At 36.0% G+C, this 25,171-nt stretch overlaps 1 long non-coding RNA gene across 1 annotated transcript; it reads left to right on the plus strand.

Annotated features, from left to right (window-relative positions):
* Nucleotides 1-1,929: 1,929 nt before the first annotated feature.
* On the plus strand, nt 1,930-7,622 carry LOC138903531 (uncharacterized). The gene is made up of 3 exons (XR_011412726.1): nt 1,930-2,189; nt 6,186-6,253; nt 7,341-7,622. It is a non-coding gene; the product is annotated as an uncharacterized lncRNA (long non-coding RNA).
* Nucleotides 7,623-25,171: the final 17,549 nt, after the last annotated feature.

Raw genomic sequence — 25,171 nt, forward strand, 5'->3', positions numbered from 1 at the left:
GCTTCAAGAGGGAATCCTGGACCTAGTTCTATAGGTATTTGTGTCAGGAATAGTACAGGAGATTTGGTATATGCTAGGGCACAACAATTGGAGGAAACAACTAGTATAGTAGTTGAGGCTAAGGCAATCAGAGATGGACTACAATACTGTATGGAACATGACCTACATCCTCTTACTATGGAAACTGATTCACTTGTGATGAGAAAGATTATAGATGGGGAATGGGATCCCCCATGGTGTGTTGTGGCTGAGGTGCATAAGATTAAGGATATAAAGGAGCATTTCAATGTCATATTCCAGCATGTGTTAAGGGAAGGCAATACAATGGCAGATGTTTCGGCTAATCTTGTGTTTTCTTTTGTAGGTACACTTCACTTTCATTTATTCTCTGAACTGCCTAGTGCAGGAAGGAAACTAATCAATCTTGACAAGTCGCAGGTCCTTAATCTTAGGGTTAGGGTTGCTAAAAGGAAAGCACTAGACTAATGGAGAGGTATGTCATTACATTATTAGTTGCTGCCTATTGTCTAGTTGGTACATGTTTCTCTATATTGCTAGGGCACTTTCTAGTGGTATTAACATGGTTTCATGCTCATCCTGGTAGTGAACTAGGGGTGTATGGAACATGCCATAAAAGTAGGCAGCTAGTTTGTGTGCAGATGAGATCACAAAGAGTCATAGTTCCTAATAAAATATCCAGGTATATGTTTGTGTAATAAGCTGGGAATAAGATTAGGTTTACACATTGAATCTCATCCTTATCCAACACTGTTTTCTAAGGAGTTAAATGGTACAATTAACCAGGATTCCAATAGATGTTTGTTATTTTTCATTGATTATCTAGGTATTGTTATGGCATTGTCCAGTGATATTGACATGATTACATGCCCAGCATGGAGATGTTATAGCAGTGCTTGGAATTGGTTTGTCATGCAAGCAATAGGCTACTGGTGCTACTGTACATGGCAATGTAGGACAATGAGCAGGAAGCTAATCTGTTGTGCTGTGCTTTGCACAGCCATATATGAGTTTGCTCATAGGGAGTACACAATTGTTTGCACTTCAGTTTTGCAGGCCATTCTGAAAAATCAAGGACGGGGTCCAATGGGATTACATGAACTAAGAGCTGATGTTTATATGCTTTGTAATGTCATGTCTTCTTCCAGTGGTATTGACATGGTCACATGTCCATTCTGGAGGAGGCATGGCAAAGCAAGCATGAGATTACAATTGCAGGATACAAGCTTCATTGCAGCTTGTCTTGAATTGATTCCAACTACTAGTTCACGTTTAAGGCCCAATGTGAGAGCATCTTTGGGTATTAGAAAGAAGATTATTTTATATATGTCTATGTCTTCCTATGCATTGCTATTTTATTTGGATTGGACAGCTTCAGAAGTTGGTGGTGGTTATTGGAGATTCACATTTGCCTTGTCCTTTGGAACGCAAAACTTGGCGTCCGGTGAGAGCATTAGAGGTGCTACATTGAAGTTTTGCACTTGGCTCGTGGATTCACACACCATCATATGTGGGGAGTTGGCTATGAGTTCATATGTAATAGTTAGCTATTTTCTTTTTAGTAGCTTTAGTTCAACATTTTTTAGATTTCATTGGACAAATTGTAGACATCGGATCCTTGTTTTTGATTATTATTTATATATTAGCCACTAGACAAATAACCTAGGGGTATATTTGCTTTAAAAAAAAAAACTTCCCTTAAAAGCTAAAAAGAGGAAAACAAAATAAAACAAAGCAATAAGAGTAGAGAAAGCGACGATAATTCATAGACATAACATAACATAAAACATTTTTGGTAATTCATAGATATAACATATTGATTGGGGTTAAGGAAGGTAATAAAGCAAAATATAAGGACAAAACAGGCAAAGAAAGTATATGAACCCGATATATAAGAAAAATCAAGTTAAGGAGAAGCATAAATGTGAAATTTGTTGGTATTAAGGTTTAACTCGCAATGGCCGACACTGGATCTTCTTCGCCGGAGAAGAAGCAAAATTCTACAGAAGAACAAAGTCCCTTAAAACGGGAGCTTCCCCACAGTATTTGGCTATGAGGATCTATGGAATGACGAAGATTTTATGCCCAAAGGGCCAAGGCGCTTCAATGGAGCATCGCGATCTATTTTGCAAAATTTATTCGAGATACTTCCGTCAGATTTGTGAACCGATGTTTGTTTCTTTCACTTCTCCTTTTATTATATGTATGCACACACACAACACCTGCACGCAGGAACGGTAATATTGTCTATGTGTGATAGGGTTTGAGCCGTGAAAGCAACCACTGATACTTGCATTAGGGTAGGCTATTTGCGTCACACCTCTAGGGTTGCGGCCCTTTTCGGACCCTGCGTAAATGCAAGATGCTTTCTGCATCAGGCCGCCTTTATTTTTGTGGTGCTTACTGTAAAACTTTTATGCTCAAAAAAAGCCAAAAACTTTTTCGTCTTTTATACGAGCTATTTAACCTCCTGAAATCGAAGTAAGTAGATAAAATCTCATGTGAAAATCAAGTCTTAACCCAACAAGTAAGGGCAGAGGGAGGGGAGGTACATGATGGTTCATCCGAAACCCCTTTGCAGAAAATTATGTCATATATGCAAGCTCAATTGTTTATATATATATATATATATATATATATATATATATATATATATATATATAGATGTTGGATCCTCTTGGCTTCTTCGACGTTTGTATTTCTTTATATTCTGAACTCCTCACGTGTCTCTGCCACTATCAACAAGAAAACTATTTTTGACCGGTATAATAACAAAGAGAATAAGAAAGTTAAAAAAGAACTTGCTTTGATATTTCAAAAGGGCATTGAGTGTGATAAAGAATGATTAATTACTGCAAAGAGCATGTATTGTTTATTAAGTATGGTTGAGGAGAAAGGAAGATTGGACCAAATGGTACCAATTAAAGGTGACAGACAGGTGGGTCGGACCGGGTTGAGAAAAATAGTGACCGGCCATTAAAGGTGACAAACGGGTGAGACGGGCCGGGTCGAGAAAAATAGTGACCATCCGGTCACCAATCCGAGCTGAGTTCAGAGTTTTACAAATCGTGATTAACGGGTCCGGCCCCATCCAGTCAAAAATTGAATCGGAATGGTTCCGGGCCTAAGGGGCCGGGTTTTTTTTTTTTTTTTTTAATATTTTGTATAACTAAAGTAAAAATATACAACAAAAAAATAATCTTATAAAAAGAGTGTTTGAATAAAGGATGCAAAGACTTTAAAATTCTTATATTTGAATATTTCATTAAGAATTTAAGATAATAGAATACAATGAAGATGAAAAAAAATTGCACTTATAATTTGCAAGTTCAAACTTGCAAATTAAAGTTTACATTTAACAACAACTAAATTAATGAAAAAAGAGTAAATTCAAAGTTTAATTATTAAATATAAATCTAGAACTTCAAAGGTTTTGCATTGCCTTAGTAAGTTCTTCATAATCAATATGACCTTCTTGGCCATCTTCTGGAGTGTTAAATGCAAAGGCTTTCATAGTTTCATTTCAAATTTTCATTGCATAATAATACTTCAAATTAATCTAACAAACTAAAACATTAAGCATAATATGTATAATAATTTTAAAATACCATAAATTGTCTCAAATCAACTTAAAATCTTAAATACGAATTTCTGGAGAACGCTCACGACAACTCTTCATATGCCTCCTTAAACAGCCTGTGCCCTCCTATTTTTGACGAAGATTTAAGACTCGACCACAGTTCTTGCACTTTACTTTGTGAACTTCTTCATATTCTTATACCACCTCAAATGTTCCCAAACATATGAGCACACTCTAGAATCACGGGGCATGATTTAACTTGAATTGAGAATTTAAGTTTGAGAAATGAGAGATGAGTGAAGAAATGAGAAAGATGGGGTGTATTTATAATTTTTCAAAGGGCTAAATCAGTAATTATTAAAAGTGTTATTTTTTAAAATAATTGCCCAAAAAAGAGCTATTCTTGCAAAATATCTGTTGGGCAACGGTCAAATTGGAAGCTGACCGTTACCAACAGTCAAATGAATTTTTTTTTAAAAAAGAAAATCACCGTTGAACCGGGCCGGGCCTGTTAACTGATTCAACAGTAATTTTTCTTGACCGGTCCAATTAATCAAATTTTTTTTATATGGACCAACCCCCCTAACCTATCCCACTCGGTCCCCTAACTACCGGTCCGGTTCAGAAATGGGTCAACTCGGCCCGTTAAATAGGCTTAGTACCAATACATACTCTTACAGTAATTGATCATTCTTCAATATCACTCAATGCCCTTTTAACCCATTAAGTATGGTTGAGGAAAAAATAGTTGGGTCATGTCGAATGGGTTAGGTCATAATACGTTAGTTAACCCAGCTTGACCCAACACATATTGATCGGGTTGGGTTATGATCTGTTCAATGACCTGGCCCGTTTCGAGACATCCAAGTTTAACTCATCCCGTCCATTTGACAACGCTACTCTTAGCTCTCATTTCTCTGCCAAAGCCACAATGCCTACCCTGACCAACCTCTCTTATCTAAGTACTACAGATATGCCAAGCTCCATACACTTGGCGCAGAGCATAATTTTATGTGTAACAATTACTAAAATTACTAAAATTGTAATAAATAGTAAATATGAACCCAGAACTTTAAAATTTAATGGGTTCCATGCAAAAAACTTCACATATTAATGTAACGACCCGACCATTCGTTTTGAGTATTTATACTCCTTTCAACTATTTGAGGTCTTGCATAACTTCCTACGAGGTATTATGACTTTTGTAAATTATCGATTTTGGTTTTAAGGTATTTCGGAGTTAGCTTGGAAGAATAAATTTCATGTTGGAAGCTTAAGTTGAAATAGTTGACCGGATGTTGACTTATGTGTAAACGACCCCGGAATAGAGTTTTAATGATTCCAATAGCTCCGTATGGTGATTATGGACTTAGGAGCATGTCCGGAAAATTATTTGGAGGTCCGCAGTAGAATTAGGCTTGAAATGGCGAAAGTTAAAGTTTTGAAAAGTTTGACCGGGGGTTGACATTTTGATATCGGGGTCGGAATCTGATTCCGGAAATTGGAATAGGTTCATTATATCATTTATGACTTGTGTGCAAAATTTGAGGTCAATCGGACTTGATTCGATAGGTTTCGGCATCGAATGTAGAAGTTGGAAATTTTATAATAGACTAAAGTTCAAGCGAGTTCGCACAAGACCTAACTTCAAATGAGCATAACTCTCATGATACGAAGTTTTATATGGTGTATTACCTATCCAATGAAATATCTTTGAGTCTAGTTTCTAACGCTTTAAACCGTTCGTCGTTTGGATATTCCTACAAAAAGTTATGACCAAATTACCAAAGGCTGGAAAAATTTAATTCTGCGACCAATTATGCGATCGCAAAATAGTTATGCGATTGCAAAACTGCTTCTGCGACCGCAAACTGGTCGCAGAATGGACCAGAAGAGCCCAGTTCTGGGCACCGATTTTGCGATCAACTTTGCGGCCCGCATACCCATTCTGCGGTCTATTATGCGACCGCAGACCTGCTTTCGGAGGGTTAATTTTTCTATTTTCATAACCCGATCCCATTTTGATAAATAGGCTTTGGGACTCATTTTGGAGCAAAAATATGACATTTTTAAAGAGAAGGGAGAGTGTTCTAGAGAGAGGAAGAAGCTCAAGTGCTTTGTTCATCAAGATCTTGTTCAAGCTTTGAAATCCAACAATGAAATATCACAAGATCTTCACCCAAGAGATAAGGTTCTAAGCCATAGTCTTCAATTTCGAGTTTGGATAAAGATGGGTGATTAAGAGTATGATTCTTGGGTGTAATAGTATTATTTATACATATAAATAAGGTTTATAAAAAGATTATTGAGTTCAAATGGGTAAAGATTGGGTTGAAAATGATAGAAATCTCCAAAGACTTTAATTGAAGATTTGAGGGTCGAGTTGATGTCAAAATTTGGTGAAATTTGTATGGTTGGACTCGTAGTTGGATGTGCATTCATATTTTGTAACTTTTATCGGTTTTTCGAGATGTGGGCCCCACGGGCGATTTTTGAGTTAATTTTGGATTTTATTGGAAAATTAGTATCTCCTTATGGAATTAATTACAATAATTGGTATTGACTGAATCGAATTAATTGTGGATAGATACGAGGCTTTCGGAGACCAACTTTCATGGCAAAGGCATAGCGGAATAAAGAATTACATAGTTTGAGGTAAGTAACAGTTATAAATCTGGTCCTGAGGGTATGAAACCCCGGATTTTGGTATCATGCGATTATTTTGGAGGTGACGCACATGCTATGTGACAGGCATGTGGGCGTGCACCGAGGGGAATATGACTTGGTCCGTCCCGGTAAACTGTACAGTTGATTAATTTATTCTTTGCTATATGCTCTCTATGTATTGATAAAATTTGACTGTAAATCATGTTAGAAATCATGCTTAGGCTATGTGATAGTACTGTTGGGACCTACACAGGTCGCGTACTTGTTGAATTGTCTGCTAAATGCTATATGTACTCAGTCTCAGCTTTTACTTGCATATTTTATCTCAGTCTCTATTATTATTATTGATACATCATATCATTGTTGTTTGGACTGATTTCATGATTCTTAAGAGCCCGAGAGATTGAAAAGATTTATGACTGAGAGAGGCCGAGGTCCTGATTGTGAGATATTGATACTATAGCACGTGAGTTGTCCGTGCAACACGTGAGTTGGCCGTGCATATCCTTATATTATACTATAGCACGTGAGTTGGCCGTGCAACACGTGAGTTGACCGTGCAGATCCTTATATTATACTATAGCACGTGAGTTGACCGTACGTATCCAGATATTTATATTATGGCATGTGAGTTGTCCGTGCAACACGTGAATTGTTGTGCATATTATAGCGCTTGGGCTGTAAGAACCCCTCCGGAGTCTGTAGACCCCCAGTGAGCGCGGGTACCCATTGAGTGTGAGTGATGAGGGCTGGGAGCCCAACGAGTGATGAGGGCTGGGAGCCCAGTGAGTGATTGTTGTCCTGAGAGGTTGTACTTGATTTTCATTTGTTGTTGTACCTAGTTGCTATCTGTCATTGTTGTGAAATCTCTGAAAGATTTTATATACGGATTACATGAACTGTATAAAATTGATTTGACATTAAACTGTTAGATTTGAAAGCATGTCTATTCTTTGCTGGAACTACTGAATATGAACTATAGCTATGTAGCTCGTCACTATCTTCAGTTCTTTATTTATTATTGTTACTTAATGAATTGTTTGTACTCATACTATACCCTGCACTTCGTGTGCAGATCAAGGTATTCCCGGTCATAGCGAGTGTTGATTCTCTTGCACAGTTGACTTTTTTTTGGAGATTCAGAGATAGCTGCCGTGTTTTGCAGGCCTTGTCTCTTCTTCCCTATCTCCTTGTGTATTGTATTTGGTCTCAGACTATTATAGACCATATTTTTCAAACTTGTATTCAGATTAGATGCTCATGTACTCAGGGACACCAGGTTTTGGGAGTGGTTTTATCGGTAATTGTAAGATTTGTGGATTTTATTGAAATATTATATTTTCAAACTTAAGAGAAATTGTGGTTTATTGAGATTTTCGGCTTGCCTAGTATTGAGATAGGCGCCATCACGACGGGTGAGATTTTGAGTCGTGACAATTAAACCCATAGAATTACAATCCTAGATCTGCCATGCAAAGATCGTGGGCTTTACTTACAAGTAACTATTTTAGGTTACCTTTAAAGCAAATATAGGAATTCATGTATGTTTTTGTGGTGCTTTTAGTTTAAGTGAATCTTCTTCCTTGATTAGTTCCTGCTTCTTTTTAAGTTAAGAGACCAAATACTAAAAGAGCATTTTAGCTCCATGTAATTGAAATTCTTCACTTAAATTGAATATCAACTTCTTTGAATTTCGCTTACTTTAACTTATCTCCCCGCTTTCCTAAAGGTAGGGGTAAGGTCTGCATACACACTACCCTCTCCAGACCCCACTTGTGAGATTACACTGGGTTTGTTGTTGTTGTTTGTTAACTTATCTCTGTTTAACTAAAATCTGGACAAATTTGTACAATTCAATTAGACCATTTTTTTTACAACTTGGATATGAATTCATCCACAAATTCTACTTATGGGAATTCACTGGGTTTATTGTTATTGTTGTTGGATATGAATTCATGACTGATTGGCTTACTTGACAGGATTTTGACATTGACATCTATCCCGATGAAGCTAAGATAACTACATATATACCATATCTGGATATGTGTTTTTCCTCACGACTTCAATATATGCATATCCAATGCATTTACATGTTCAATAAATAATAGCATTTGAATGCTTATTTGTTTCTACCGTATTTTTCAAGTAATAGTTTCTTATGAATAAATATATTTAATATTTTTTGCGCAACGCGCGGGTACAAATACTTGTTTGGTTTGATTTGCATCTAACTTGATGGCTAATTTATCTTCTTCTTTTTTCTAGACTATTTTGCAGTTTGTTTATCTGCTAAGCTGAATCAGATGAAGCATAATGGGAGGCAAGGAAAGAGACAGTTTAACTATAGCTTTCTAAATCTTGTGCTAGTAATACTAGACTAACATAAGGCTGGCATGTGGGCCGGTTCGGGCCCTAAACGGGTCAAGTGGGCCGGTTCAAACGGTCCCGGTCCCAAATTAAACGGGCCAAACGGTCTTTTGGTAGGAACCGGCCCGGCACCGGACCCACGAACTCATGCTCCCGGGCTAAACGGTCTCGGCCCGCAAGCTAAGTGGGCTCAACGAATTTTATTTTTAAAAATAAAATAGAAATTAGAGACAAAAAGATGTTAAAAAAAATATCTAAGACAATGCCTTGTAAATTTTATTATAGAATTGTGACCTACTTTTTTTAATCCAAATTTAAAGTCTAAAGACAAAAATATTGTAAAGAGATATTCAAAGCAATGCCTTGTAATTTTATTATAGCATTAAAAAAATATGGCAATATCTTTCTTAGTCTTCCTTCCCCCTATGGAATGAGCACAACAAGGTGCTAATACCACCATTGAGAAGAAAAAGAAACTAATCAAGATGTGCTAAAATTCAAGTAATAGAAAATAAATAAAATAAACAAAACTATTATATTAAAACTTAAGAGTTGGAACGAGTTTACCGAATTGACGAACAACTTATTAAAAATTGATTATCGTTGAAGACTTGAAGATTTCAATTCACCAACTTCATAATTTTTCACAAATTGTAACAATAAAGTAAGCAATAGTAGCAATTATAGAAGAAAATTAGAGAGAGATTGTGATAGATTGATGATTTTGTAAGAAAAATAAAAGAATGAGGAGGTATTTATAGTTGAAAATAGGGAAAAAGTATAATTATAAAAGTTTGGGGTTAAAACAAAGTTGGGGGGTTAAATGGCTATTTTGTAAATAGCCAACGACTATTTTGTGACAGCCCCCAATGGCTAGATTTTAAATTACAGATTTTTTTTTTGAAATTTGACAGTTGGGACCGTTTGGCCCGCCAGGGACTAGTCCGGTCCCGGTCCCAAACGGTCCCGGTCCCAGCAGTCCCAATTGTAGAACCGACCCAAAAGCCCGAACTAGGCCCACGAATACCGGTTCTGGCCCGTTCGGCCCGAGGTACCGAGCCGATCCCGGACCGTCCCACTTGCCACCCTTAGACTGACCTCTTTATTAGTTGGAGAAGTCTTTGATAAACTTTAGTCGTCTAAATAGTTATATTATGATTTGGATTGTTAAACTGGAATTTGTTTCGCTTAAATGAGTAATATTTTTATCAAGAAATACTCATAGTTATGAAGTTAGTTTTTGTTCGTTAGCCCGTGCTTACAATGATTTCCTATGTTGCGCGAACTCTTCAAAGCCGCACCCATGTCGAATTCTTCAAAAATACACTATATTTGGAGAATCTGTCAAATACACGGAGATATTTTAGGAGATTCCGAGCAATATAGATATTTTTTGCTAAAGAAATGTTACTTTTGCTTTGTTTTTTCAAGTTAAAATCTAGTTGAGTATTTTTATTTTTCTTTTTCAGCTTTTAGTTGAATATTGTATTCTTTAACACTATATATGTCATGTAATATGGCCAAATTTTCATGACATTCGCCATGACATAATATCCATTATAACAAATTTGTGGTTCATGACATTTTTCATGACATAATATCTATTATAACAAATTTGTGGATCATGACATTTGCCATGACATAATATCCATTATTAGGCCAAGGATTTCTTGCTATAAATAGAGGAGTTTCTCCTCATTTGCAAACACACCAATTCAAGAGCTTTTCACTCTTGTCTTTCTTTCTCCTCCTTTATTTCATTATAGAGTATTATGTAAGAGAGTGAGTGTTGGGAAACACTTATGTGAAGCCTTTCTTTGGAGTGATCTTGTGAGGTTATTCTCTTGGGGTATTTGGGATTAATTAGAGTATTTACTCTAATTTTGTACTCTCTTTTGTACTCTTGTTGGTATAGTGAAATTGCTCATCTCCGCTTGTGGACTTAGGTCACCTTGACCGAACCACGTTAAATTTGTGTCTTCTTTATATTCTTTAATTGCCGTTATTATCAACTTCCATTGTATTTGTTATTGTCATTATAACGTTGTTTGGCTAAATTCCGCACTACCCGGATTTCCGATCCTAACAAATTGGTATCAGAGCCAGATCTAACCGGGTTATTTTAAATAGCCAAAATGACTCTAACAAAGTCTTATGTTGAGAAATTTGACCAAAGTGTAGATTTCGGAATGTAGCAATTAAAGATGGAAGCTATCCTAATTCAGGATGTCTTAGATTTGGCACTGCAAGGAAAGAAGAAGATGCCAGATAAAATGACGGACGAGGAGTTTGCCGTCATAGACAAAAAGGCAAAAGCAGGTATTATTTTAAATCTTTCAAATGAGGTTTTGCGTGAAGTTGCAGCAGAAAGCTCAGCCAAAGGCATATGGGAAAAGCTTAAAACCCTATATATGAAAAGAACAGTAGAAAACAGGCTTTACATAAAGCAAAAACTCTACACTTTTTGTATGGCTGAAGGTACCTCTATACTTACTCATCTTGATACTTTTGATTCTCTTCTTATGGATCTAAGTAACATATATGCTGAAATCAAAGATAAGGATCAAGCTGTGTTATTGCTTGTTTCCTTACCCCAGTCGTTTAAACATATAAGAGATACTATACTTTATGGAAAGGATAATATCTCTTATAAAGATATCAAATCTATTTTGAAATCAAAATAACAAATAGATAGAGATATTACTGGAGAAACTAGTGGGAACCAAGGGGAAGACTTATTCATAAGAGGTAGATCCAATAAGAAAGATTCAAGTAGTGAGAAACCTAAATCAAGGTCAAAATCCAGATACAGAAATGTCATGTGAAAATATTGTCATAAGAAAGGTCACATTATTTCTAAATGCTTTAAATTGAAAAACAAAGAAAAACATACAGAAAAGAAAAATGAGCACAAAAATATTGACACTGCCGAAGCAAGTGTAGCTGCTGATGAGACTGAGGGAACTATTTTTTTAGCAACTAATAATAGTTTCAAATCTAACAATGAGTGGATTTTAGATTCGGGTTGTTCTTATCATATGTGTCTCAGTCAGGATTTATTTACCACATATGAATCTATTGGAGGTGGAGTTGTCTTGATGGGCAACAATGCTGCCTGCAAAGTTATTGGAAAAGGTACAGTTCGAATCAAAATGCACGATGGTGTGGTGAGAACTCTCACCGATGTTAGACATGTTCCTGACTTGAAGAAAAATCTCATCTCTTTGGGCACTCTAGAATCTCTTGGGTGCAAGTACACAGGTGAATGTGGAGTTCTAAAAATTTCTCATGGTGCTCTTGTGATCATGAAAGCACGCAAATCTGGTACGTTGTATACTCTTTTGGGATCTACTGTTACAGGTGCTGCTGCAGTTTCAATATCAGATAAATCAGATTCTGACATCACCAAATTGTGGCATATGTGATTGGGGCATATGAGTGAAAAAGGTCTTTCCATCCTCAGTAAAAGAGGTCTCTTATGTGGCCAAAGTACTGAAAATATGGAGTTCTGTGAACATTGTATGTTCGGGAAGCAGAAAAGAGTCAGCTTCAAATCTCCAGCGATTCGTAGAACAAAAGGTACTTTGGATTACATTCATGCAGATCTTTGGGGTCCTTCACGTACCCCATCAAAAGGTGGTGCCAGATATATGTTAACTTTTATTGATGATTATTCAAGAAAAGTTTGGGTTTATTTCCTGAAAAATAAAAGTGATATTTTCTTAAATTTCAAACAATAGAAAGTTTTGATTGAGAAGCAAACAGGAAAACAGGTTAAGCGGCTTAGAACAAATAATGACTTGGAATTTTGTAATGATGAATTCAACGAATTTTGCAAGAATGAAGGAATTGCTCGATATCGTACTGTGAGAATGACACCTCAGCAAAATGGTATGGCAGAAAGGATGAATAGAACTCTTTTGGAAAGGGCTCGTTACATGATTTCAAATGCTGGGTTGACAAATGCCTTTTGGGCAGAAGCTATCTCTATAGCTTGTTTTATTGTCAACCGAGCTCCTTCTGCATCTTTGAACTTTAAGACTCCAGAGGAAATGTGGTCAGGTACTTCTGCTAATTATTCTGATTTAAAGATATTTGGTTGCCCTGCATACATGCATGTAAATGATGGAAAATTAGAGCCAAAGGCTAAAAAGTGCATTTTTCTTGGGTATGCATCTGGGGTGAAAGGATACCGACTATGGTATCCTGATCCCATGGCACCAAACTTTATAATTAGCAGAGATGTAACCTTTGATGAATCCTCTATGTTAGATTCTAGAAAAGAGTCTTCTAGTTCTTGTGATACAGATAAAGGAAAGTGTACACAAAACCAGGCGGAGATTGAGGTTGGCATTCCTTCTAAGCCAAGCTCATCAACTTTGGAGCAAAATACAGTTGAAACTCCTGAAGTTGAGACAGAAGCTGAAATTTCTGAAGTTGAGACTCCTGAAGTTGAACCAGAAGAAGAGGAGTATTCTATAGCCAAACATAGACCAAGAAGAGAAGGTAAACGACCATTAAGGTTTGGAGATTATGTTGCATTTGCTTTTTCAGTTGCACAGGAAACTGAAGAAATTGGAGAACCATCAAAATATTCAGAAGTAGTTTCTGGTGCTGACTCAGCCAAGTGGCTGATTGCAATGAATGGAGAAATTGAGTCTCTCCACAAGAATGGTACTTGGTCTCTTGTGAAGTCGCCATCAGGAAAAAGAATTGTTGGTTGCAAATGGGTTTTCAAGAAAAAGGATGGCATTCCAGGGGTTGAAGATGCGAGGTATAAGGCACGATTAGTTGCAAAGGGCTATAGTCAGGTACACTGAGTTGATTTTACTGATATTTTCTCACCTGTTGTTAAACATAGCTCTATTCGTGTCTTGCTTGCCTTCGTTGCCATGTATGATTTGGAATTAGAACAACTTGATGTTAAGACAGCTTTCTTACATGGCGAACTTGAGGAACAAATATACATGCATCAACCCAAAGGATTTGAAATTGAAGGAAAAGAAAATCATGTTTGCTTGTTGAAGAAATCCTTGTACGGATTAAAGCAGTCTCCAAGGCAATGGTATAAAAGGTTTGATTCTTTTATGTTGGGTCATGGTTATTCGAGGAGCATGTATGATAGTTGTGTTTACTTCCGAAAGTTAAATGATGGTTCATTTGTGTACCTATTATTATATATTGATGACATGCTCATTGCTGCTAAGGATTTAACAGAAATTCACAATTTGAAAAGTCAGCTGAAAAGTGAATTTGAGATGAAAGATTTGGGAGCAGCTAGGAAAATCCTTGGCATGGAGATCAAAAGAGATCGAAAAGCCAACAGGCTATTTCTGACCCAGAAGAAGTACTTGGAGAAAGTCTTGAAAAGGCTTGGCATGAAAGATGCTAAACCAGTTAGTACCCCTCTTGCTGCTCATTTTAAGTTATCAGCTGCTCAGTCCCCGCAGTCAGTGGAAGAAGAGAGGTACATGGCATAGGTTCCTTATTCCAGTGCAGTCGGCAGTATTATGTATGCAATGGTTTATACACGTCCAGACATTTCACAAGCAGTGAGCATGGTAAGCCGGTATATGGCTTGCCCTGGTAAAGCACATTGGCATGCTGTGAAATGGATTCTCAGATACTTTCGAAGTACTTCAAATACATATTTGGAATTTGGGAGAAATACTAACACTTTGGTTGGTTTTGTAGACTCAGGTTATGTAGGTGATCTTGACAAAAGAAGATCACTGACAGGCTATGTATTTTACATCGGTGGTTGCGCTATTAGTTGGACAGCTACATTACAATATGTAGTAGCTTTATCTACTACCGAAGCAAAATATATGGCAGTGACCGAGGCGATCAAAGAAGCTTTATGGTTGAAGGGTCTATTTGCGGAACTCAGTTTACACCAAGGTGATATTACCATTTTCTGTGATAGTCAAAGTGCCATTCACTTGACTAAAGATCAAATGTATCATGAGAGGACGAAACGCATTGATATAAAGTATCATTTCATCTGAGAAACCATTGCTGAAAGAAAAGTCTCTGTTCAGAAGAGAGACAATCCTGCTGACATGTTCACAAAACCTCTTCCAGTATCCAAGTTCAAGCTTTGCCTGAACTTGATTGGCATTTATGAAGAATGATTTTGCCCATTGGGGTTTTTGCGGATAAGGTGGAGCAAATTTATTATATATAAGCCGAAATTAGGCCAAGGTGGAGATTTGTAATATGGCCAAATTTTCATGACATTTGCCATGACATAATATCCATTATAACAAATTTGTGGTTCATGACATTTGCCATGACATAATATCCATTATAACAAACTTGTGGATCATGACATTTGCCATGACATAATATCCATTATTAGGCCAAGGATTTCTTGCTATAAATAGAGGAGTTTCTCCTCATTTGCAAACACACCAATTCAAGAGCTTTTCACTCTTGTCTTTTTTTCTCCTCCTTTATTTCATTATAGAGTATTTTGTAAGAGAGTGAGTGTTGAGAAACACTTGTGTGAACCCTTTCTTTGGAGTGATCTTATGAGGTTATTCTCTTGGGGTATTTGGGATTAATTAGAGTATTTACTCTAATTTTGTACTCTCTTTTGTACTCTTGTTGGTATAGTGAAATTGCTCATCTCCGCTTGTGGACGTAGGTCACCTTGACCGAACCACGTTAAATTTGTGTCTTCTTTATATTCTTTAATTGCCGTTATTATCAACTTTCATTATATTTGTTATTGTCATTATAACGTTATTTGGCTAAATTCCGCACTACCCGAATTCCCGATCCTAACATGTCATAATTCGTTGTTTTGGTTAGTAAACAGATTTCAGAAAGGCCAAGTAGACGGCATGCTTGACAGATTGGAAAAACTCTAAGTCATAAGTTATAAATTCTCTGATAAATTATGGTAAATCAGATGTCTAGCGCAGAACAACAAAAAGTCCATAAATTTTAATTTTTGTCTTTATGATAATTGACTAAAGAATATTTAACCTTCAAATAATTGAAAAATGTACTTTTGATTCCTCTGTTAGTGAAACTTTGACAAATTTAACGAATTCATGTGTGACGTGAATTTTTAATTGTTACTCTATATACGAGGGTAATGTAGTTCCAAAAGTAGTGTAAACATAACATATAGTATTTCCTACATAAAGGGACCAAATGCACAAAGTTTAGTTAAGAAAAATGTAAGGTATTTCCTACATAAAGGTACCGAATGGAGAAGGAAATTAACTTTTTTTTTTGTTGGAGAAGGAAGTTAACTATTAACAGCCAAAATAGGTCAAGGTCAAAGAATAATGCAGAAAAAAAGCTAAATTGTACATAACCATAAAAAAAAAATCTAAATTGTACATTATCTCAAAAAGATTGAGCTTATAGCTTAGGTGACTAAGTGTCGTAAAGCCTAAAGCACTTCCTAGATTTTTGCTTCCAAATAAAAGCATTTATGTCGGACTATATTCAAGTCAGTAAAATGATATATAGGTGCTGAATTAAGTAAAAATAGAAGTACTTAGTAATAATGGTTAATGTCATTAAACATCATTAGTAGGACATTGGTCGGATAAGAATAAGCTTCACTAATCACAAATGCCATCTATAGTAACCACACAAAAACTTATTAGAAAGAAAGAGAAGTTAGCAGCTAAAAAATTCAAAGCCTAAGAAAATAGAGACCATGTTCTTAGCAAAGCAACCAACAATAAAGTATTGGTAATCAACCACATAACATTATTTTTCTTGTTTAACACAACATGGTGTATCCTCAAGCTTACAATACATGGGGTATTCAAAATCATATAAAATGATAACACTTCTCCCAAATTTCTGCATGTTGCATTGATTGATAAATTAGAAAGCTTTGGACATTTCTTAAAATTATGATTTTCCACTAAATAATCAGTCACACACTGAGTTGCTATTGTCAAAGCAGCAAACTCATCTATGCTTATTGGTTATCCAATGTGCTTCAGCTACTACTTGAAGTTATCGAAATCTAAAACTTCAGCTCATCATAATGCAGGCTTTAAAACGTTTAAAATAGTGACAATTTACCTAGTCTAAATAACCAACATAATCAGTAAGATCCATAGAAACTTAATTGTATATGTATTTAAGATACATAATTCAAAGTCCAGTTGCAGGTCAATGTTACTATTCTTCTCATTACACGTCAAATCATAAACTTGTTGATAATATGGTGAGCAAATAAAAATAAAAATTTCAAAAAAAGGAGAGGACAACAAACTATGTCTTTGGGTTAAGAATGTTAGTCAATCTGTATTTCTGTAATAAACAATAAAAAATATTAAACTTTCTGAAATAGAAACAGAAACAGAAACAGAAAGCTAGTAGAACCAGTTTGACGAAATAAATTCTGAAAAACTATATCGGAATAAGTCGAGCCCACTGAATGCACAGTGTGTCCTTAAGAAAATTATTCCCCTCAAGTACCCGAGGTGCTGGAATATTATCCTCCCAGGATAGAACGATTCAACTCACCAGTGTATTGGTACCAAAAACGCAGGTGAACTTCGAACCATTCAATGGTCATAAAACACACTAGAAAAATGTTGTGCAGAAGAAGAAGAAGATAATCAGAAAATTTAGTAAGTAAAGATTCTGGGATTCAAGTCATATTTACAAACTATTTGGCACTGTTTCTGAAAAGGTTTGCAACCTTTTAGAAACAGCCATAGCTGATGGAATTGATGGGAATATTTCAACAGAAATATTGCGGGAAAACAGAAAACGAATTTAAAATAATTCGGGAAAGAAAACGGACCGGACCGAGTCGCATCGCGGGTCCTAGGTTAATTCGGATTTAATTTTCGTTAATAATTAAATTAATTAATTAAATAATTGAAAGAAATTTTGTCCAAAAAGATTAATCAATCAATCGATCTTTGACCAAATCTGAATCGGAATCTGAATCCGAGCGAGCGAGTGACGACGACGGCGCGATGCTTGCCTTCCTCTTAACTCTTTAAGAGCTAGAAGAAGAGCAATTGCATATATACTTATAAAGACTCTTTCCTTTCTCCAATATGGGACAATGTCCCTTTGCCAAGGAGGGAAACTCAAATATTTTATTTTTCTTCCATTTTTCATTCACCCTCTTTAAGCTACACCAAGCTTAAAAGCCCAATAATCCCCCACGTGAATGGGGAATGACTATAAAATAAAGGAATGCACTGACGCATATGTGTTTTACATGTAATAATTAATTGCATCTGGATAAGTAGGTTTTCCTTTGAACTTTCCGTAGTGAACTTATATCGGATATACTCAGTCAATCGGTAGATTTGATATCTTTGAACCGTCGAGCTTTATTGTATACCTAGACAACATAAGTCACACAATTAACCCTTAACTGTCTATGGTTCTCACGGTTGTGTTCGTTTCAGCAATGAACACCGTCTGGTTTCATGAGTGCTTAGAGAATGGGCCTTTACTTTCATTCCCCTTGAAGCGACTTACACTTCACACTCACATAGGTAATTTCTAAACGTGTAATCCTATATACACACTATCTGGTCATATCCTGCAAGAGTTAGCAAATCATTAAAAAGCTTTAAGCTTTATTGACTCATCAAAAAAAAACTTAATGCTTTACCTCGATTTCTGAACATTGTCTTCATTGCGAGAATGGGTTGAGTTATTTGACAATGTTGAACCGTCATTCATAACTTTGTTTGATCTCTTTGAACCTAGTTCATGGGATCTCCAGTCTGCTAGGTAGAGTTACTGCCATGATGACTTGTCTTAGGCCTTAACCCCATTTTCTTTGATAATCTTTCAACTGCCTCTCTAGATAGGCCTTTTGTAAGTGGATCCGATACGTTATCTCTTGACTTTATGTAGTCAATCATGATAACACCACTAGAGAGTAGTTGTCTAACAGTATTGTATCTCCGTCGTATATGACGAGATTTTTCGTTATACATAACGCTCCCTGCCTTGCCTATTGCCGCTTGACTATCACAATGTATACATATTGGTGCCAAAGGTTTGGGCCAAAATGGAATATCTTCCAAGAAATTTCGGAGTCATTCAGCTTCTTCACCGGCCTTATCTAAAGCTATGAATTCAGATTCCATTGTAGAATGGGCGATGCACGCTTGTTTGGATGATTTCCAAGATACCGCTCCACCCCTAATTGTGAAAACATATCCACTCGTGGATTTAACTTCGGATGATCCGGTGATCCAATTCGCATCACTATATCCCTCGATCACGGAGGGATATTTGTTATAATGCAAAGCGTAATTTTGGGTATGTTTCAGATACCCCAAAACTCGTTTCATTACCATCTAATGTATTTGATTAGGATTACTTGTAAATTGACTCAGTTTGCTAATAGAACATGTTATATCTGGTCGCGTACAATTCATGATATACATAAAACTTCCCAATACTCTTGCATAGTCTAGTTGTGATTCACTTTCACCTTTATTCTTTTGAAGTGCATAACTCACGTCAATTGAAGTCTTGGCAATTTTGAAATCCAAATATTTGAACTTGTCAAGTACATTTTCAATGCAGTGAGACTGTAATAATGCTAGACCTTATGGAGTCTTGTAAATTCTGATTCCTAAGATCACATCAGCAACTCCTAAGTCTTTCATGTCGAATTTGCTAGCCAACATGCGCTTAGTAGCATTTATATCTGCCATATTTTTGCTCATTATCAACATGTCATCAACATATAAACAAACAATGACTTCATGACTTGGAGTATTTTTAATGTAAACACATTTGTCATACTCGTTGATTTTAAACCCACTTGCCAACATTGTTTGGTCAAATTTGGCATGCCATTGTTTGAGTGCTTATTTAAGTCTATAAAAGGACTTAACAAGTTTGTACACTTTCTTTTCTTTACCAGGAACCACAAAACCCTCAGGTTGTTCAATATAAATCTCTTCCTCCAATTCTCCATTTAAGAAAGTTGTTTTAACATCCATTTGATGTATTTCAAGACCATACACGGCCGCTAGTGCCACTAACACCCTAATAGATGTTATCCTCGTTACTGGAGAGTAAGTGTCAAAGTAATCAAGGCCTTCCTTTTGTCTATAACCTTTGACAACAAGTCTTGCCTTATATTTGTCAATAGTGCCATCAGCTTTCATTTTTCGTTTAAAGATCCATTTCGAACCTAAAGGCTTATTTTCTGGAGGAAGATCAACCAATTCCCATGTATGGTTATCCAAAATTGATTGAATCTTACTATTGACTGCCTCTTTCTAAAACGCTGAATCAGAAGATGACATAGTTGCTTTAAAGGTTTGAGACTCATTTTCAAGCAAGAATGTCATAAAATCCGGTCCAAAGGAAGTAGATGTTATTTGACGTTTGCTACGCCTTGGATCTTCTACACTTGAAGTATTTTCCTTTGGTTCTTCCCGATGTCGTTTAGGTCTTTCATTTAACGACTCACATTCAGTTTTATACGGATAGATGCTTTCAAAGAATTCAGCATTATCTGATTTCATTACTGTATTAACATGAATTTTGGGATTATCGAATTTATGAACCAAAAACCGAAATACTTTACTGTTTGTAGCATATCCAATGAAAACGCAATCTACAGTTTTTGGTCCGATTTTAACCCTTTTAGGTAAAGGAACTTGTACTTTTGCTAGACACCCCCACACTTTAAAATATTTCAAGTTGGGATTTCTTCCTTTTCTTTTTTCATATGGAATAGATTGCGTTTTGCTGTGGGGTACTCTGTTGAGTATTCGGTTAACTGTAAGGATAGCTTCCCCCCACAAACTCTGCGGTAATCCGGAACTTATTAATAAAGAATTCATCATTTCCTTTAATGTCCGATTTTTTTTTCCGCAATTCCATTGGATTGAGGTGTGTAAGGTGCAGTAGTTTGATGGATAATTCCATATTCCGAACATATTTCTGCAAACGAAGATTCATATTCTCCACCCCTATCACTTCTAATCATTTTGATCTTTTTATTCAATTGATTCTCCACTTCATTCTTGTATTGCTTAAATGCTTCAATTACTTCATCCTTACTATTAAGTAAATAAATATAATAATATCGAGTGCAATCGTCAATAAAAGTAATAAAATACTTTTTCCCACTTCGAGACGGGTCGACTTCATATCACAGATGTCAGTATGAATTAAGTCTAAAGGATTTGAATTCCTTTCAACAGACTTATAAGGATGCTTTACAAACTTAGATTCAACACATATTTGACATTTTGATTTATAACACTCGAATTTAGGCAATACTTCTAAATTAATTAACTTTCGCAGGGTTTTGTAATGGACATGTCCTAAATGAATATGCCATAAATCATTTGACTCCAATAAACAAGAAGTAGCCTTTTCCAACATACATTTCATTCTTGCATACAACAACTTTGTCAGAAATAAATACACATTTGAATCCATTCTTAACAAATAAAGAAGTAGAAACTAAATTCTTCCTAATAGTAGGAACATGAAGAACATTGTTGAGCGTTAACACCTTGCCGAAAGTCATCTTCAGGAATATCTTCCCATAACCTTCAATTTTGGTTGTTTCATTATTTTCCATGGAAAGCTCTTCTTCGGGACCAGAAATAGAGTAAGTCGCAAATGCTTCTTTGACAGCACAAACATGTCGAGTGGCTCCAGAGTCAATCCACCACTCATTCGAATTTCCAACTAGGTTGCATTCCGAAAGCATTGCACACAGATCATCAATGTCATCATTCTTCTCCATTATGTTGGCTTGTCCCTTCTTCTTATCCTTTTTCGGGAGACAAAAATCAGGGGCTTTGTGACCAACTTTTTCACAATTGTAATAATTGCCCTTGAATTTTTTTTTGTTCTGCTCCTTAGTCTGTCCAGAAGACCTCTTCCTCTTCTTACTTTTTGGAGCAGTCTCCTCAACGATATTAGCTCCCATGATCGTTGAATTTCCACGAGACTTCTTCTCGTCTATTTTGTTGTCTTTCTCAACCTTGAGACGAATCACAAGATCTTCCAACTTCATTTCTTTGCGTTTGTGCTTAAGATAGTTCTTGAAATCTCTCCACGTAGGAGGCAATTTTTCAATCATTGCAGCCCCTTGAAATGCTTCATTCACGACTATACCTTCAGCAATAAGGTCGTGAAAAATAAGTTGAAGCTCCTGAACTTGGGTTCCAACAGTTTTGCTGTCTATCATTTTATAGTCTAGAAATTTGGCAACCACGAACTTCTTCAAGCATACATCTTCAGTCTTGTACTTCTTCTCAAGTGAGTCCCATAATTCTTTCGAAGTATTCATCGCACTGTACACATTGTACAAGTCATCCTCTAAAGCACTTAAGATATAGTCTTTGCAAAGAAAATCTCCATGTTTTCATGCCTCAAAAATCATGAATTTCTCGTTGTCCGGCATGTTCGCAACAGGCACTGGAGGTTCTTCACTAGTGAATTTCTGCATACCAAGTGTGGTAAGCCAAAAGAATACCCTTTGCTGCCATCTTTTGAAGTAGGTTCCAGAAAATTTTCCCGATTTCTCGGCCGGTGGAACAACAGTTCGGCTTGACGAGGCTATCGTCGTTGCCGCAACAGTCGCAGAAGAATTTCCGTTATTAAAACAGTACGTTTAATAAATAAAAAAACAAAGTTTTTATATATTGTTTTATAGAAAATAGTGAAGTTTTTATGTTCTTCAAATCGTATCTGAATTTCAATACTCTGATGAAGTTTTTATATCTTCAAATCAGAATAGCAAAATTCAGAAGGAGTAGAAAACCACACAGGGTTTAATCTCCACAAACATAATACAGAATACAACAAAAATATTGCGGGAAAACAGAAAACAGATTTCAAATAATCCGGGAAAAAAAACGGACCGGACTGGGTCGCGGGTCCTGGGTAAATCGGGATTTAATTTTTGTTAATTAATTAATTAAATAATTGAAAGAAATTTTGTCCAAAAAGATTAATCAATCAATCTTTGACCAAATCCCAAGCCGAAAGCAGAAAGCCGAGCGAGCGAGCGAGCGAGCGACGATGGCGTGAGGCTTGCCTTCTTCTTAACTCTTTAAGAGCTAGAAGAAGAGAAATTGTATATATACCTATCAAAAGTTTTTTCTTCCTCCAATATGCGACAATGTCCCTTTGCCAAGGAGGAAAACTCAAATATTTTATTTTTTTTCAATTTTTCATTCACCCTCTTTAAGCTACACCAAGCTTAAAAGCCCAACAAAGAACCCAATTAAAATTTGAAATTTTCTTTGGGAAAATGCCTTCTTTTGGAGGTAATTGAATTACTAACATTTCTTATAATATTTTGGTCTTTAGCAGCAAGCCAGATCATTGAAATACTAACATTTCCTATTATAGGAGAAAAGTTCTTCAATAATCAAATAGAGATGCAATATTAAACTCAAATATATGTAAATATCTATAAAGGATCAATTGATCCCATGTGGCCTCGGAAAAACTTGTTTGAACTTAAAAAAAAATGATACATTCCATTACCTGTAAATCCAGACCATTCAACTGCCCTCGCTAAGATTAAACACAGGAAGCACAATTTTTGGTGACTCTTTTAATGTGTAGAAGCCTAGTAAATAACTAAGTGCTTTAGGTTTTATTTAAACCTGTATAGTAGGTTGACTTTTGTATGAAGTTTAAATTTGGAGGCATGGAAGTTCAAATCCACCTCTGTGTAAATGTTTGGTTCTGGAGATTAATACAAACACCCAGTGGTATTGAAAATTTGATTCCAAAAAAAAAAACATCCAGACCATTGAGGCAATCAAAAGTTTTCATAATACTGAATGACTGATCACAACTACAATAAAAGGGGAGAGAGATATTACCATTAATCTGAGAACCTACAAAAGTTTTCTTTTTCATTCCCAAAACAAGGTGGATACTTTCCACAATTGAAAAACATAAACCAGAGGAAATAAAAGAAGACCGTCAGAATTGAGAGGGAAATAAAAGCAAATTCCAACTGCACTATATTATAATCATATCAAGTTAGATTTAAGGGAAAGAATTATGATTATTTATAACTACACTATAATTTTAATCTAATTCAAAATCGCGAGGAAAGAATTGAATCTCATTGTAGATACTTAAGGGGACTAACCTTCTATATTTTTTTATGGTATTGGTGGTTCTAGTTTTAGCCTCGCGTTTGAAGAATCAGATATCACAATTGCTGCTTCCATGTCTACCTTATATGTACTTAGAAGCTTTCAGTTTCTTTGTATTTGTTAGATACGATTATGCTTATTCTTTCTCTTTTCCTTTTGTTTCCTAAAAATGAGTAAAGCTTTCTCAAACCAATTTTCTCACCTTTGGACATTTTTTTGTGGAACTTATTAACTAATAGAAGTTGGTGGTGCACTGTAGGCTAGCCGGTCGAAATAAGGCATATGAGGGCTATGGCCACCTGAGGCACCGTGGGATGCCTGGAGTACTGAATGAAACGACCTGGGAGGATGGCCTCTACCAAAAGTACTCCTGCCTCTAGATGAGATATCGCTGAACCCCCCCAGAATGACGTGGTCTCTTGTCAGACCCCTAACCTCCCTAAACAAAGGACGTTTTGAGTTTTTGTCTTTTGACTCAACATGCGTTTGCTTTCAAAGACCTTATTCGTATCAATACTTCCCTTTCTCCTACCTCAACTCTTTCTAAACAGCCTAAATGAAAATGAATTGCTAAAAATATTTATAAATTTTCTGTTAGAGATCATCAAACAATAAGCGTTTGTAGTCCAACGGTTATGATAATTGCCTTCCAAGCAATAGACCCAGGTTCGACTCCCAGCAGACGCATAGCCATCTTCTTCTTTTTTTGTAACTTCTTTTGGGTGATTTGAAGTCATTTTTCCTTTTGTTTTGTAATGTTTGGAGTCGAGGGACAATACACTCTGGCAAAGCATAATCTCAGAGCTCTGGCTTTAACATAGCCACAGTGGTTCGTTGTTGTCATTCCATTCCGAGCCATGCATAAAGGACTCAAAAGGCCCAAAATTTCTTATTTCTGCTGAAAATTTAGTGTTGAGGACTATCGAGTTTGGGTTTTCAGTCTTCTTTAAGCCAGGTATTATAGTGATAATAGTTTCAATCTTTTCAAATTGCAAGGATCATTCGTTAGAGAACACCGAGAAGGGTTTTAAGCAAAACGTTAATACGTAAATAATCATTGAGCATTTATATTTTCCATAAATAATGAGTTACATCCTTTGAGCAAACCACTGCCTGTACCAACTATTCCAAGAAGGAAAAGCAGACTGAGGAGATAAAATAAGATGACCTATAAAAAATCTATAACAAACACAAGAGTATGAAAATGTCCTGCGCAATGATATTACATGATGAATACATTTACACATACATAAAAATGGCCGGAAAACCAGAGCCTAAAGAGGGAACTTTTCTACTATTGCCTTATCAATGATGTACAACACTGAGGCAATGCCGAAACTATGTATCTGGCATCAATGGTACAAGCCCAATGGTAAATCCGGATTTAATTTTTGTTAATTAATTAATTAAATTAATTAAA

Source organism: Nicotiana tomentosiformis, chromosome 12 (genome assembly GCF_000390325.3).
Source record: "Nicotiana tomentosiformis chromosome 12, ASM39032v3, whole genome shotgun sequence".
NCBI lineage: Eukaryota > Viridiplantae > Streptophyta > Magnoliopsida > Solanales > Solanaceae > Nicotiana > Nicotiana tomentosiformis.